The sequence below is a fragment of the Cynocephalus volans genome, chromosome X (assembly GCF_027409185.1).
Source record: "Cynocephalus volans isolate mCynVol1 chromosome X, mCynVol1.pri, whole genome shotgun sequence".
Taxonomy (NCBI): domain Eukaryota; kingdom Metazoa; phylum Chordata; class Mammalia; order Dermoptera; family Cynocephalidae; genus Cynocephalus; species Cynocephalus volans.
Window position 1 is genome coordinate 119,753,946 of NC_084478.1, and position 18,228 is coordinate 119,772,173.

General features: G+C 34.7%; 1 protein-coding gene across 3 annotated transcripts in view; it reads right to left on the reverse strand.

The window, feature by feature from the left end:
- ACSL4 (acyl-CoA synthetase long chain family member 4) overlaps window positions 1-18,228 on the reverse strand; it is a 72,813-nt gene that overhangs the window by 41,055 nt on the left and 13,530 nt on the right. For all 3 annotated transcript variants that reach the window (XM_063083657.1, XM_063083656.1, XM_063083654.1), the window contains exon 2: window positions 3,268-3,317. The gene's annotated coding sequence lies outside the window, so the exon portion shown is untranslated. The remainder of the gene's footprint in view (window positions 1-3,267; window positions 3,318-18,228) is intronic.

The following is an 18,228-nucleotide window of genomic DNA, read 5'->3' on the forward strand; positions in this document are numbered from 1 at the left end:
GAACATCCCCAGCATGCATCAGATAATGTGTTTTCTAGGTCAATGGATGTTATAATTCGGATCCTATCTATGTATGTTAAAATGCAGATAGCTAGGAGCCAATGTTGCTGCCTACACACTTCACATACACTCTGCATAATTATATATCTATTCCTCAGTTTAAGTTATTGAGACACTTGATTTTTAAATATGTGGATTTCTAAAGTCAGGAATTGGTTGGATATAATTTAATCCAAAGCTTACATTTAAGGAATTTTGAGGATAAATCATGCTAGAAGTGGAACCTACTGTCAAAGCATGATATTACAATCCAACTTCATTAAACACCATGAAAGAGGGAGAATAAGTTCTGGGAATTATGTTTTTGAAGAGACATATAAATGGTTCAATGCTGTAGAAGGGGAACAGAGAGCACAAGGACAATTTCAATGATCTACAACTGCTGCTAAAGAGTAAGTGCTACCGGACCCTGTACAAAAAACCTTGCCGCTAAATTTAACTGAACATCATGCCATGATGTAGACTTTCATTTCATCTGTAAAGCCTTTGATTTACCAGATGCTTTTTCTCTATTGGGACACATTTATTATTTTAATGTAAGTTAACTGAAAAATAATTGGGTTATAGAACTTGAAAGTTAACTTATAATAAATGAATTTCATTCAAGTGAGGAAGATACAGATTATTTCTATAGGTTACACATCTCTCTCGTCATCTTACATATTTATTATAATAAAATAATACAGTTTAGAGTTATCAACCATGAGTGTAGGTTCCAAAAAAAATCTCTAACCAGCAGTATTATTTCCCATAGGAATATCTTTGTGTTACAGGGAGAATTTTGCAACTGTGCCTTTTTTGCCACATGACCTGCCTCTGCACTTGCTAGAGGAGGAATCGGTTTAATAGGTTAGTTCTTTGCCAGTGTAGTTTCCCAGTACTTTATACTGCTAAAAAATATTCAACAATATAAATTTAAACTCTTTCTTATAAAATGGCCAAATAAGTGACTACCATTCAGCTGCCTTACCACTGTGATGTGAAACTGTATCATAATTTAAAGAAGGAAAAAAAAAGCTCACTCTGCTCTACTGTATTAAATATAATTAAATATATCTTCTAGGTGAAACTAATAAAAGAATTGAAAGACTGATAAATCTTTTGAAGATTGAAATCGTATCAGTCAACACTCACATTTTCGCCCTAGTAAAGAAGGGCACATATACCAAAGACAACAGATAATTCAAAAACCCACTTTCATCCTTAACATTTTATTATGGATATGTCTGACATTTCAGAAATTAAAGAATTCTTAACTAAAGAAGGAAGCCATGCAAAGCCAAATACAAAAAGCCATGGGAAAATACTCCTAGAGTTAACATTTCCATGTTAAGGATGGGAATATATTCCATTCTGTTCTCTCTCTTCACTTTCATTTGCTTCACTATGGTGAGTGAGAAATAAATAACCTAATTATTTCTGTTTTGAAACATATTTTGGGATAGGAGAGGCAAAGCCAAGACAATTGATGGTGAGCTTCCAAAGTGCCACAGGGGTCTATAAAGTCCTGAACACAACGGGCCAGATGTTCCTGGCAACTCCTACCCTTCACCTTGGTAGATTTTTTCCCTTCCAAGTCTGGATGGGTTGCAGGCTGATTGCTATAAATGTGTATGTGTGTGTGTAGGTGTGTGTGTAAGAGAGAAAACAGTACTCTGTGGACAAATAAGTTAACTATAGATGCTTGAATACTACTCCCCTCACAATGGCACCATTCTCTGTCAATTTCCCCAAAGAAATGCTAGCCTTATTGATATCTTACCTCCTTCATCAATCATTGGGTAGCATGCAACCAAAGTAGCTGAATTCAGAGACAGCTAATTCTGGCCTGCTGAGGAAAATCTTTGGCTATGTTTAAGATTTTCCTAATATAGGCTAATCAGTGGACATCAGCATTTAGCTATACAAGGACATTAGGTCTTTTCAATTTCTATATTTTTGGAGGGATTAAAAAGTAGTTATTAGTACATAAGAACTATTAAATCTTCTGTTTCAAGTTCATAACCTATTATATTGAAAGGAATTCTCAGAAAACCAGAAATTCTAGAGAGGCAGTATCAGATACAGGGTTTTGGTCTAGGTTCAAGAGCTGCTAAGTTGTGAGACCTAGAACAAGTTAAATAAACTTTCACTGTCTGTTTCCTCATCAGTAAAATGAGAAAGTTGGGTTCAGATTTTAAGATATTATATCTGGTAAAATATTTTATAAAAGGAAGGATGGGTGGGGATATGACATGGAGCTGCCAATTTTTTGCCAGATATGGAAATAAAAAATAAATAAATAAATAAAAGCCCTACTATTTACTATCACTATCATTTCATAAAATAAAAAACATGTTTAACTCCCCAAAATTAGAAGGATATATCCTATAATAGGAAGCAATCCTTTAAATTAAAAATATTTAGTATTAAAAACCTCGACCTGCTGTCCTTATTTTCCTCACTTCACCATGGACCACTAAAAACTTCTTCACTAACCAGCATTGGTCTAAAAATCAACACTTGAAAACCACTGGACTAGGTTATTTTCAAGATCCAAGGCTCAAAACACTATGATTTTAATTTTAGATGCTCTGTTGTATGTCTTTCATGCCATATCATGGTTTCATCTCAGTGAAGAACAGTGCTAATACTTGGTTTCATCTCAGTAAAAAACAGTGCTAATACCTAAATTTATGAAGAGCCGAAATATATTTAAATCAGTTTGAGAAACAGCCACCAAACCAGAACAAGCTTCTATTTATTAGGGCAAGTATAAACTGCTACAGATTTAAATTCATCAATAATATTAAACCATTGATTGTATGTTTATTATTAAGTTCATTTTACAGATGAGGAAACTGAGGCCACGGGAGGCTAGCAGCTTGCCAAAGACTACACAACCTGAAAGCCTCAGGAGTCAGAACTGGAACTCTGATCTGTGGCTGCATTTTGGGGTATGACTCAAAGAACAAGATTCTATTTTGATTTTAATTACCACTTGACCTTTTATAAATAAGTGGCAAGTGGTTTAAATTTAAGAAGTTGCACACGGTAAAACGTTTTCCTATTTTACTTTTCCAAATATTACCTTTTGAACATAATCCTAAATATTGGTAGGGTTTTTCCACTATAAAAAGAGCCAAGATGCCTGTTAGTATGGTCACTTAATTTTCTCAAAAAGTCAATAAAATTATATATTTAGAATTTCTAAAGGACAATACTTACAGATTTCCTCTTTTTCTCTTAAGAACACGTATATCTTCTGTGATTTCAATCTGCAGTAAGAGACAACATTTATGAGTATAATGACATGAGAAAAGAACCCCTTTAAAAAAAAAAAAGTCAAGAGCTGTTTCCACTTTACCTGTGCACCTCAGCTCATGAGAAGCCAGGTACCAAAGGAAAAACAAGAAATGACTAGAGAGGAGTGTCTGACTAGTAGTAGTGCTATTAGGGTCTCAGAAAAGCAACTCAGCCAGACTCTAAGAGACCGCAGTTGAAAATATCTATTTTTTAAATGTCACATACTAGCCTCTTACTGTTTATGCCTAAATCTTGCTTTTTAACATTAGTCAGTTCTTTTACGGAAAAAAAATAATCTTCTGGTGAAGAAATATTTTTCACTTTAGTTTTATTTTTCTTCTACTAAAGTCAAATGAAATATAAACACATTTTATTAAAAATAAATAAAATTTTTAAAAAACTCTATGAGGAAACAGCAAGAAGCAGAACTCATGTTCTTCTTTGGCTCCCCACTGTCGGGACTGGGGCCAAGTTTAGAGACAGAGACAATATATGACCACAGCATGCATCCGCACACCCAAATACTTGTAGGCTTCTAGCTATTTTCCCATCAAAACCAAATTTGAATAATTTCCTTTAAACAATGCAAAGTTCTTTCTAAAAACAAATACAACACTGGTTTAAGTAGAAACCTAAACATATTTTCATTTTCCCTCAATTTATAAACAGATCATTTCTGTGATGCTCTTCACGATACCTACACCAAAAAGGTTTATGGGTCATTTTATGGTTGAGGATTGACCTATTTTGGACAATGCAGGAGAAAACCAGTTACCGTACGAATACTTTGGACATTAAAATAAGGCCCTTCGATAATTTGATACTGCTTACTTACATTTCAGCACCACTGGAGTGTCCTGGACATGATGCTAAGTGAGGCTTTATTTCATTCAGCAGTATTCAGTACTATTTGCATAAGATTTTGTTATGAGGACAACCCTTCAAGTTTTTTTTTTTAATCTAGACACCCCAATGGAAGTAATAAAAACAAACATCCATATAACTGTAATCACCACACTAACTAGCTGGTGTTAACTCAGTTAATTTTTTCCTCTGGTACCATTAGAAAGATGAAAGAAAGAATGATTTATACTCAGACCTATCACAAACTAACAGAGGATGCCTATTGTTTTGTTTAATAGAACTACTTTCAACTTCAATATCCACAATCTACTTTGGGGAAGGAGGTGTTGGGGACTGTATTAGCATATGTCTGAACACAGATGGTTAAGACTACTTATAAACAGGACTGGCCGGTTAGCTCAGTTGGTTAGAGCATGGTATTATAACACCAACGTGAAGGGTTCTGATTTCCATACCGGCCAGCCTCCAAAAAAACAAAACAAAAACAAAAAGACTACTTATAAGCAGAAGTCATGCTATTTATTCTTATTTTTCTTCCAGAAGACTAACATTTGCTAGTAACATAAACAAGGGGGAAAATCCTGCATATACATGATAAAATGAGGTCCAAAGAGCTCACAAGGAGAATGTTGGGGAAGAAAAACTTCACTGTTCTATATACAAATGTATATATCTTCCCCACACATAATTCTAATAACTGAAAAATGACAAAAACCACCCATCTATCAAATCACTTAAAGATCTATAGGTGGCAGGAGGATGGGCGAGAGGGAAAAATACAAAACTATCCACTAGTTTGCTTAATTTGGAAAATAATTCCATCAGTAAATACTTGCAAATGATAGTCAACACTTGAAACTTGTTATTAGAGAGGGAGAAGGTGGAGAGGATGGTCAGTTCTCTTGAGAATTCTCCTAGCTGGATGAGGGCCCCATTTCAACCTTCTGCTCATCCCAGTCTCATAGCCCAAATCAGCTGGGCAAGAGAAGCGACTATCGGAGATTCTTTAACAAAAAAGAAAGACAACATTTTTTTCAATGCCTATAACGTTAAAGGCCATTTCTTTCATCATAAAAATGAAAGTAACAGCTATCCAGCAATGAAAAGGAAACCAAATTACATCTTCTAACCTAGCCTGAGTTTTTCTACACAACAGAAAAACTGACCCTGCACTGTCCTCTCCCCCAGCCTCCCCCTACAAAACAGCACCCTCCTCTTTAAGTCATTCTATTAAAATAAATTGCAGAAAAAATTTAATAGAAAAAACTAAGCAGATTACCACCATGCAGGCTCTATTCACAGATGATCAGGAATAGGAATGATTTGGTTAAACTTATAGTGTAAACTTCACTCAGACTTTTCAATTTCACAGATATGCAATTTTTTTGAAATAAGAGTATGAGGAAGTTGGAAAGTCTTAGCTTAGCAAATTTTTAACAGACTAAAGCACATATGATTTGTTTCTACTTAATAACATCATGGCATTAAAAAAAGAGATAATACAGGGGTACTTCGAAAAGTTTGTGGAAAAATAGAATTAAAAGATAATATGAATCTTTCCATGAAATTTTGAAGACCCTTTGTACAGCATCAAGAGTTTATCATCTTACAGTTAGAGAAAAAGGCAACTCACCAAATACCAGGGAGCAAAATAATGTCTATGCAGCTAACAGGACAGTAAAAAGTGATACCAAAAAAAAAAAAAAAAAAAAGAGTAAAGTAATACAAATACAAGGCAGTGTTGTTCAGCTTAAGCATGCATATATCCTAATAAAGTAAATCTTATACAAAAAAAAACAAAAACAAAAAAAACCATTTATGTGTTTGGTTTTTGGTCCTCTCTGCAAATAAGTTAGTCTGTTAACCAATATTTTGAAAACATTCTTCCAGAAGTAAAGTCAATACTAAACTTGTGATAGCATCTGCTGGAAATGTTTCAAGCATGATGAATCGTCATCCTGTACTTAATGTCACAAGGACCAATCTTAATAAGTTTAAAATAGAATGTTTCAGAAAACAGTGGAAAAATATGAGGAGAAGTCCTTAGCACTTAGCGTTCAAATCTAAAAGTATGAGGGTACTTCAAAAAGTTCATGGAAAGATTTGTATTATCTTTTAATTCTATTTTTCCACAAACTTTTTGAAGTGCCCTTTTAAATTCCGGCAAGTCCTTTTCAAAACGATTCACTTTCAAAGCAATGGTCTTTTACAGGTCTTATTTTAGATAACTATATGTATATAAATCATATATTGGCAAGGACTGGTAGATAAAAACTGCCATACTAGAATACAGTTCAAAGTTTAGAAATGTTGATATCAAGAAATAATACAGGTCCAAACAGTATGTATGATTCAATTATACGTACATATATTCTGTGTTACATATTCATAGAAAAATTAGCAAGATATGCACCAAATATTACTGCTAGTTATTGCTGGGTAGTAGGATTACAGATTGAATTTATGTTTTAATATTTTTATATATTTTGTATTCTTTTGCTGACTTAGTATCTTCCAAAATTTCCATAAATAAAACATGTATATTTGAAATTAATTTTAAAAATCATAAAGGAACAAAAAAAGACTCCTCTAAAATAGGACTAAACAAGTGTCACAAGTCAATCAAACTACTGGAGGATACTGTTCAGATTCTAAACTGTGGCAGAATCTTTTCTTTTCACCTTAAGAATACATGTGAATGTGAGTGGCACAGGAGGCTCCAATGGTCATAAGATTGTGAGTCACTTCACTCATATTACATATAGTGTAAAGAATATGGAGTTAATTCCAGACTGTCATAGACTAGAATGTTGCTTCATGGAAAAGTTAGATAAACTTTTAAAAAGTGTTTTAAAAATATTCAAACATTACAAAACATATTAGATAAAGCAAAAGTGTCCTTTTTATTCAATCACCTAGAAATAACAGCTTTTATGTCTGATGGTTAACTTTGAAGCCTTTTTTCTAAGCATATTCTAATACACACACACATAATTTTTAAGCAAAAATTGAATCATACTATCTACACAGGTTAGCAACTTGCTTTTAAAAAAAACTGACTCACCTACATGTCTTTCCACTCCAGAACACATAGACCTACTTTTTCTATGTTCTATGGTATTCCTTTGTATGACCATATCATAATTAAGTCTAACCAAAATTCTCTATGGTGGACATTTTGGATTTTTCTAATTTCTCATAACTGAAAATATAGCAATGAACACCCTTATCAATATATTTATGCCAGTACTTCTATAGGATATATTTCTAACAGAATTGCTGAGTCAAAAGGGTATGATCATTTTAGATTTTTAGTCTACTAAAAATTGCCCTCCAGGCCTAGAAGCAGTGACACACCAGTAACAAAGAGCATATCCAGCACCGAGATCTTGGGTTTCCAAATACCACTTTCCAATAAAAGGAACCACAGCTCTTTACAATAGTTGATTTCAGGGTCAAGTAGGAAAAATGAAGATGAGCCCTGGTGTTGTTGTCTGGTGCCAGAAAATAAGGAAATGTTTAAAAGAAAAAATGGATGGAAACGTGGGAAAAGGACACAGGGGCCAAACTAAAAAAGAGCTCCCAATGGTGAAAGCTGTATAATTGGGCAACAAAATAAATAACAGTAGTATTAGATTATATCCCAAAGAATAAAATAATATCCATGAGTTCATACTAACACAAATAAATGACTGAATAAACAAACAGATGAGGGAGAAAGAACAAATCTTCCTTACAGAAGAATTCTAATTAATAAATGTAGAAGGAATAAAGAAAATAGAAAATCTGCATTAGAAAACCACAGAAATTCAAATCAGTGAAACTGGATATTGCATGGTCTCAAAGTATATACCCCAAATATGTATTAATAAAATATAACATAGTGTGTTAATATTTCTCTATTGCAAAGGAGAAAACAGTAACACTACTGCGAAGAAACACAGCTTACTCCACCTTAACCACTTGATCCACGTTGCCATCGCCAGCAATAAGGCACACTGACAGCATGTAAGTCCTGGCATGATGCACTGAGGACACAAGATCACTTCTCTGTTATTCTTGCCCAAATTGTATCATCTCAATCCAATCACGAAAAAACATCAGATAAGCCCAAATTAGGGACATTCTGCAAAGTAACTGACCAGTACTCTTCAAAATTATCAAGGTAGTGAAAGACAAAAACTGAGAAAATGTCACGGATTAGAGGTGGCTAAGGAGACAGAGCACCTCACTGCAACATGAGATCCTGGATTGGATACTCTATCAGAAAAAGGATATTAGTAAAAATACTGGTAAAACTTGAATGAAGTCTGTAGTTTAGTTAATAGTATTGTACAACGTTAATTTCATGTAAGATGTTAACATTAGGGGAAGTTGGGCGAAGGGCCCATGGAAATGGTGTGCTATTTTTGCAGCTCTTTTGTAAAAGTCTAAAATTTATTTCAAGAAGAAGTAAAAATGCCCTCTGAAAAAGAATATATGATTTCACACTCCTACCAGCAGTGGACTGAACTGTAATAGGTACCAAAAACACTGTTTTAATTTGATATTTTTCATTATTAGCCAATGAACATATAAAAATATTTCACTCTATCTAAATTTCTCATATAAAATAAGTTGCTCAAGTCCTTTGCCCATTTTTTATTTGGTAATTTATCTTTTTTCTTATTGATTCATAAGAACCCTTTGCATATTAAGGAAATAAGCCCTTTGTCTGATATATTGCAAACATTTTTCTCAGTATAGCTGTTCTTTTTGTTTTGGGTGCTTCTTTTTGGCAAATATTGGTTAAGTTTTAGGCTGTATAATGTATTTAACTCCTTGTGGCTTCTGGGTCACTTTCCCGCTTTAAGATTATAAAATTATTCCTTCTTATTTCCTAAAAGTGTGATTACCAGGTCAAAGATAGATCTTTTTTGGCTGAGTATAGGAAGGTGGAGGTGAGAGGGAGGCTCTTGACATATACAACAAAGTTATTTTCCAGAAAGGCTGCACCTATTTATACTCCCATTAGCAGCACTGAATATTTTACCGTAAAATAATTTTACTAATTTAATAGACAAAAATATCTACCTTACCTGTACTCTACCCAAAATAAACCACTGAAAAACTATGTCATATTCACATCCTCTGAAGCCCTCTTACTTCAGAGACTTTATTCATGCCCTTCTACCTACCCTACCTTTTCTGGAGTACCTTCACTAACAACTCAAGCTAAAATTTCTGGTTGTCTCTGAAGTCCTATAGCCCTTCACTAATAGCTCTTAACTTGTATTATATTACCTTGTATTATTTATGAATTTCTCTTAATCACTTACCTAAACTGTAAGCTCACTCAGGGCAAAGACTGTTTCTTATTGTCTCTGTATCCTACTTTGGTTTGTAAATAGCATCAGATATTTGTTGGAACAAATAAGAGAAACTAACACTTGTCAGAGAACACAGCTGGTTTAAGCCATTATTTTTTCCCTCGCAATTAATATCAGCCTTCCCTTCAACTGTTTATAACTATTTCTAAGCTAGGATTTTTTTAGGTTTATAACCTTCAACAGATATTTTGGGAAAGTACTTATGACAAAAAGCTAGCACTGTATTTTAGAATGATGATCATCTATTTTAGCCAAACAAAAATCCTTGGTTCTACTCATAAGCCACAAATTACTCTTTTCGGTTCTAGAAGAACATATAAATTGCATATCCACGACAACAGTTGATAGTTCTTTGCATATTTAAATCTGCAGTATTCCGATAAAGTCTCACTTTATCAGTTTTGAAACAATGCTTATTTATACTAGACCAATTGTCTTCATCCAAGCTCAAAGACAATTTAGTTTGAATGCCGAGAGATACTCCAACTCTAGCAAATAATTGTTATCGCCCATTTTACTACATAAGTTCTCACCCTATAATTAGTATGGCAACAGATATAAACATAGATCAATCAAGTGCCTAACATACAATGAGTATCAGACTTAACCTGTGACAGGAAGGTAAGCTGCATGCACACAAACTTCACCTCTTACTTACAAAGTTGCAGACTCTCAGAGCCAAAATAGGCTTTAAAATGAGGGTAGTGAACTCATTTCTAAAAAAGAAATTCTTCTCATGGACAAACCTAGAGGACATTACGCTAAGTAAAATAAGCCAGACACAGAAGGATAAATACTACATGATACCACTTATAAGACGAATCCAAAATAGTCAGTCATAGAAGCAGAGAGTACAATGGTGGTTGTCAGCAGCTAGGGGATGGGAAACAGAGAGGTATTGGTCAAAGGCTACAAAATTTTAGTTATGCAAGATGAATAGGTCCTAGAGATCTACTGTACAGCATAGTGCCTATAGTTAACAGTACTATATTGTATACTTAAAAATTTGCTCAGAGGGTAGATCTCACGTTAAGTGTTCTTACATACACACACACACACACACACACACACGCAATAATACTAATAAATAAGAGGGCAGGAGGAAACTTTTGGAGGTGATGGATGGGTTTATGGCATAGATTGTGCTGATGGTTTCACAGGTATGTACTTATCTCCAAACTCATCAAGTTGTATACATTAAATTTGTACATATTTTTGTATGTCAATCATACCTAAAGGAAGTAGTCTTAAAAAAAAAAAGGACAGGATATCAATTATTGTCTATTTCTGATACCAATAGTTTTCAAAGCCAATTTTTAATTATATAGTTGTAATAATTCTCCGGTGGAAAATGAATATAAATTAGGGTGTGCAGCAATGGGGCACCCAGTGATTCCATCTGTTTCTTTTTGGGAAGTCTCTGCAGTGTACATTTCTCAGGACGGTTTTGCTTAAGGGTGCTTTATGTGTTGTGCTACTACGGACAGCAGGGTGAAGGAGACAGGGAACTAAGCTGTGGGACGTCTACTAAAATGAGAAATGAAAGATGCACAGACAAACTTTGCCAGGTTTGACATTTTGTCTGGGTAGTTTCTCCTGCCCTTTTGCTTCCTTTACCCGATGCTTAGTTGCAATCTCCAGTTTCTGAGCCACACTCTTTATCTCAGCTTTCAAATTCAGTATAAATACCTACCTTTTGGAAAACTGTTGCTGTTTAATTTTTCTACCCACCCCCTCCCTCATATTTAACTAAAAATAGAAGCTATTAACACAGGAGAGATTTTCAACATCTGATCTAAGTAAAGACAAAAAAGAAAGGTAAGGAGAGGACCAAAAAGTTCCATTTACTTTTTTTGTAAAAATGTTTAAATCTTAAATTTTGAATAGGGTATATTCTAGTTAAAAATAACTTATGGTAAAATAAATTATGGAGTGAAGTATTTACTTGTAGCAAAACTAATTCAACTACTCTTTATCTCACAGATTATTTTAAGAATAAATGGAATGGAAAAAAAGATTGAATATAATAAAAACTGTACAATAGTTTTAAAAAGAAACTGTTCTCCCCCCAATGACAGTAGAAGCAAAAATAGGCTCTGCTTTCTAGAACATTTTAAAAGCATCCTATGTGCTTCGCCATAGAGAGAAATTAAAAATTTCTTTCTAATCAATTTTGATTATAGTTTTACTCTTAAGATCATTTTAAGAGACTAGATAAAAGATGAATGTGAGAATATAAGAAAACAATAAAAACAGTACACCATTCCTATCCTTTTGGTTACCTAACGTTAAATTAACAATGGTATCAAGAGGGAAAACACATTCTCTTTACAAGCTCTCAATATATCAATGGCCTTTAAATAAGAATTTTTAAAAGGCATAAACATCAATAGATCATACTATTGAGGTCCATGTAAGATACAGCCTGACTATCAATGAAACAACCACTGAGGGAAAGAATTTCAATAGACGAAAATTGCTGTCATACTGGTAATTTTTGACTCAGGGGATCAAGAATCTTATGATACTGATTTTTAAATATTTTTGACAAATAGATTACCTAATGGCAAACATTGAACTTACCAAATGTCTCCCTTCCAAGTTTATTCAAGAAGTGTGTTGATAACATTAATTAATCTGAATTGATAAGGCTTTTGTTAAAATACTAGAGCTGAGCAATACTTGAAGGAAGTATTTGTTACCTTAAGTGATCCTGACCAGAAAGTACTCCTGTGTGAAAAGACTTTCCACAAAATTTGTATAATTTTTGCCAGAATTTACCATTTTTAAAAATCAAAAAATCATGAGTCAATATACATACAAGAAATAATTTACATAATGAGCAATAAGCACTCATGGAGTAATAATTCTAGTAGAAAAATGAGAATTTTCCCCTAGATTAAAATTAAGATTGATAAACTATTTGAGAAAAGGGAAATGTATTTTTAGAAACAAAGAGCTTAGAGCTAAACATACTTAGAGCTAAAATATGGCCTGTTTTGATGATTCTCAAAGTATTACCTGGGGCTACCAGTACCTCATGGTACTACTGTTTATAATATTACATGCCTATTTTCATTTCTGCCATGAATAATTTTTATTTACTAAAACAGACAGCAATGCAGTGCAGTTCCATCAAAAGTAGTGCCAATTAAGAAAAAATTACTCAGTACTGCCAAAGGTATACAAAAAGGCACTTTATATACTACTGACAGAAGGGGAAATTGGTACATGCTTCATAGAAAACAATTTGCCAAATAATGCCAAGAGGTTTTGTCATACTTCATGACCTAGTTAATTATGTTTTCCACTTCTAGGAATATCCTAATGAAATAATCTGAGATGCAAGCAAAAAAAAAAAAAATAGAGGATATATTCGTTTAGATAACAGAAAAATTAGGAACAACTTCAAATGCACAGTAGGAAACTGGTAAAATAATGATGTATGCATACGATCAAATACTATGCAGCCACCAAATGCAGCACTGTCAAAGAGTGTTTAAGGATATGAGAAAGTGTTCAAGATATACGAAGTAAAATTGGTTTAAGATGAAACAAAGCACAACATCAATTTCCTCAAATTTATGTAGCCTACAAACCAAAATGTTAATCTCTGGGTTGTAGAATTATAGGTGATTTTTAGTTTTACTCATATTTTTCCTACATTTTCTAAAACTTCTACAGTGAATATATTACTTTTATCATTTAATAATAAGGTAGAAAATACAGCACCAGACTTTCAATTAATTCAAGTGTGTCTCTGTGTACATTTGTGTTGATAAGTGACAATGAATATGGCACAAAATGTTGTTTCGCCCTACTCAAGTGGCAAAATGATACTGTAAAATGAGCTAAAAGTTGGCTCTAACTGTATCAAGAAAAACAGACTAGACACTTCTGTTTTTAAACTACACTGAAAGTAAAATAAATTTTTCTTTTCCTCATGTAATATAATCTGTAAAGCTAAATAAAATGAGATTTCTTTTCTCTTACTATAACTACAAGGCTAACTGTTTCCTAAAGCTAAGCATCCTTGTGGTCCACTATGTCAAAATATGACCAACGAAAATTGACTACTACTAGCAAGGGAATAGATAATATCAAAAACCCAGACAATCATGAGGGGTTCCATACACATGAAAGTTCAAATAATTTGTTTGGAGCCCAGAGTTCCACTGACTTATCCTATGAAAACATATAGGCTCTCAGATGCCAGAGGATACCTGCATAAGATTTCATAGGTACCACATCATACTAACACCTTTCTGCCCTATATGAAAATGTTTTTCAGCTGACCATAATCAGTCCCCTATGGGGAGTGAGGCCTGCCCCAGGAGAAGGTATCACAAGCAAAAGGCACCAAATGGGTGTCCCTCCTTGAATGTCTGTGCTTAGAAGGCCCAAAGTACTGCTTTCCACAGAAGTGATCAGAGGGACTGCGAAGGGAGGGGATTTCAGAGACCAAGTGCTCAAACTTCAGAGAATATCATCTTACCTAAGACTGCCTCACTTCAGACATTCCAATCAACTGTGGTATCACACTACCAATGTGTACTAGCTAACTTCAAAAAGAAGTAGGAGGCAGAAAAGGCTGAATCATTCTTTTTCCCCTCAAAGTTTTCATTTCAAAATGTTTCGAGCAACAGTAAAGTACCATGAAGTAATCTCACTTCCAGTAAGGCCCACACATCTATTAACGTGTCCTGCAATAACCTCGACAGGGCCTAGCAGCATGGAGTTCACAATAAAAATTATAAAGAGAACACAGCTGCTACACATACAATTCTAATACAACATACAACAATGTGTTTACCCCAAAAATAATGTTTTTAATCCAAAGTTCAGGGAAGTTCTCTCTGTGTCCGATAGTTAACCTAACTTGGGTTGAGCTAGCACTTCTGAAGCTAAACTCACAAACTTGATCCCTGGATGAACTAGCTAAAATGAAGGTGATTACATTTCTCAGCTTACCAAGGACAGTCCTGTGATTTACACCTGTTGTTCCAGCACAATTATTATCAGAGCCTCCTTTCTTTTGCAAAAATATCCTAGTGATGACCCTAATTAGACCCTAACTCTGGTGCCATGGAGAACAAGGCAAGAACGTATGGCTATGTTAGCAGAAACCAACCTTCACTACTGGAAAAACACTTCCAAGTACAAACTCCTGTTTGAATCCACAGGCATATCAATGTCCAAATAAATGAAAGCATCAGCTATATGCCATTAAACACACATATACATGTACATATACACACAATTCTTTATTCCAAATGTTTCAACAATATCAAATTACTACAATCTTAAAATAGTTTATGTACAACTGAACATTTATAATCCAACTTCTTTTTTTTTTTTTTTTTTTTTAAAGATGACTGGTAAGGGGATCTGAACCCTTGACTTGGTGTTGCCAGCACCACACTCTCCCAAGTGAGCCACAGGCCGGCCCCAATTTCTAAAATCTAGATTAACACCTTAAGTGATGACTTCAAACTGAAGTCAATTCCCCATCTTATCAAAAACAAACAAACAAAAAAAACCCACAACACTTGTATTTTAAGTTTATAAAAAATAAATCAGATGCACTGTAAGAAAATACCTCCATTTACAGGTTTTTAATTTATATGACTTTACAAGACTACAGTCCTATTTAAGAAGTTGCGTTCATCCTTTAACTAACTTTAAAAATCAGAGAAAAGAATATTGCCAGGTTAATTTTAGCAATCAAACAAAAATCCTAGCCTTTTAGGGAATACATACTTTACACTAATTTTATTTTTTATATATAATAATAATAATAATAATAATAATAATAATGATAATGTTAAAATTTCCCTTCTATGATTTTCTGGAAAATATGGGTTAGATACCATAGAGTTGCATATCAAATGAAGTATATGATTCCCAATCAATGATAAAAGACTAAAGCAAACCTGAGAGTTCCTAAACTAATCCAGATCCTGTAAGCTCCAGCTCTTGGAATAGTCTGTGTCTAGAACAGCCTAACATTTACTTTACTAAGGAAGATTTTATCTAAAATGACCCATCAGAAAAAAAACCCAAAGATTAACAGGATAAAGTGCTATGTTTCATCGAAGGCTAAGGAGGCAGACATTAAAGCTCCAATAGAACACTGTGCCCAGCTGAAAGTTAACCTAGTAGGGGGATTAGGAGCCAATATGCTACAGCCAGACAGCCTATGGCCTAGGTTCAATTCCTGGTTGTGCCACTTACTAGAGATGGGAGACCTAGGGCAAGTTATTTAACCTCTTTGCCTCATTTGCCACAACTATAAAATGGAGGGACTAATACTACTACCTACTGAGACTGTCGTGAGGTTCAAAAGAGTTGTTCTCACAGCTCTAGCCATTATGGACTTATGGTTTCTCAAAAGCACCAAGCTTAATCTCTCACCTCTGTTTCTAGCACATATTTTTCCCTCTTCCGACAACATTGTCTTCTTCCTTTAGATAGGTCTTAGTTAAAATGAAACTTGTAGAAAGCCTTCTTTGGTCTGCTACATTATGTCAGGTGCCTCTACTATTTGCCCTCAAAGCATCCTATAGCACAACACTTAAATTTGTCTAAGTTTCTGTTCCCCTGCTAGGCTGTAAGCTCCTTAAAGGTAGAGGTCATGTCTGTCTTGATCGCCAGTGTAGTCCCCAGACATAGCACAGTACAGGGTCACAGCAGGTGCTTAAGAATATTTCTTGAAGGAACATGGAATGAAATAACATGTCATCCTATGGAAAATGGAAACCAAAGAAGGATTTCCAAGTTAAATCTTCCCTCTAGGTAAAAGTTTATGCCTCTCCACATTTGAGATATATAGGAGTGCTTCCTCTCATATATTGAGAGGCTTGCCATTAAAAATGTGAAGTGCCATATTATGACCAAATACAATCTTTACACCCATTTGGGTAAGAACCATGACTGCATAAGCAGAGCAAATAATAGTCTGTTCAGTATGTTTACACTTATTACTTCATGTCCCATACTCCAAAGGCTTTATTAAAATAAGGATATCACAGCAAAATTATATGGCCCATGTATCTCCCTGGATATTATCAGCTGGGCTAAATGAAACCCATAAGTGCCAGTGGCATAGGCGGTTAGAAGAAATGGAAGGTGAGACCATGAACATGAAAGAGCATACAAAAAAGAAAAAAAAAAGAGTCAAAGTACTTGATAGGGTAGAGTGACAGAACAACACCAGCAGCTTGTCTACAAGGTGCCACTGGGTGGCATCAGTGCCCCTGGGTAGCCACGATAGATAATGGAACCAGGAGAGAGAACCATCAGGCAATCATGCAGGGCTTAAGCTGAAAGCTCAGAAGTCTACCTCCGTTACACTGATGGGCAGATGCAAGTCACTGGAGTGGGGATAGGTTTTAAGGATGTTATGTTTATCAAAGACTCCCAGAAGGTGAGTTTGTCAACATTTGTGCAGAGATGCTCAGTGAAGGAGTGTGGAATATACTAAAAAGCACATGTACTTCACAGGGCCTGGTTTTCCAAAGTCTTGCAGTTTCAAATATTGACCTTGTGGAGGACTGGAAATTTTCCTCAGGCTATAAGTCTCTGGTTCAAGATAAAGATTTGAGGCACAGCAGGTTGCTGGCTCAAAGACAGGCTATTACTGACTGTTATATAAAGATACTGAGAAATTGCTATAAGAAGGAATGTTTGCTAAGATCAAGCTTGTGTTGCTAAGACCACTTAATTGTCTACTGGAATGTCATCTGGCTTTTTCACTGAAAGTTACCAGCCTATACTGTTAAACTATAACCCCACCTATGTCTCTTCCTGTAACTTCCTGGTCTGGAAAATAAATGCAGGAAGAGAAACCCAATTCGGCTTTTAATTTCCCAAGGGTTCCAGCAGGAGATTAACCACTTCGGGGCTTCTCACTGCTCGAAAGAGATGGACTTGGAGTAATCCTTTCATCTCCGTCACCCAGGGGAAGTGGGGTGTCAAATCCGTGGAGGTCGAAGCAACACAAAGCAACAAAGGAGGGTCCAGAATAACCTGGAAAGCTTATTCCAACTATCAGGTTAAACTGTAAACTATAAAACTGCTGATAGTCAAAAATCTGTTACATATAAAAAAAACCCCAGCAATTTCAAATAGTTCAACGTAATAAACACATATTTAGAATCACTGGCTTACTGAGCCATTGTTACTGATCAGAGTACAACATATTTCTCTGATTTGTTAAGGGGAATAGGGTTGAGAACACACACACAGTTGGCCTTTTACTTAAAGTCATGAAGAATCAACTGAGCAAAGAAATGGAAACAAAATACCTAAGGATAGGGACTAGATTAAACTGTAACTATACATATTAAAACAGCAGACCTAGGGACTGGCCAGTTAGATCATTTGGTTAGAGAGTGGTGCTGAAAACACCAAGGTCAAGGGCTCCATCCCTGTACTAGCCAGCCGCCAAAGGAAAAAAAAAAGAAAAAGAAAAAAAGTCTTTAAAAACAGCAGACATGGGAAGAGATTCACACACAAAAAAGTAAATGCTATATTAAGTGTAAAAAAGCAAATTACAAAACAGTATATAAAATACATTTGTAACCTGTCTTTTACGGAATTCAAACAGTTTTTTGGGGACTGGATTTATATTTTCCATACAAAAAAGCAT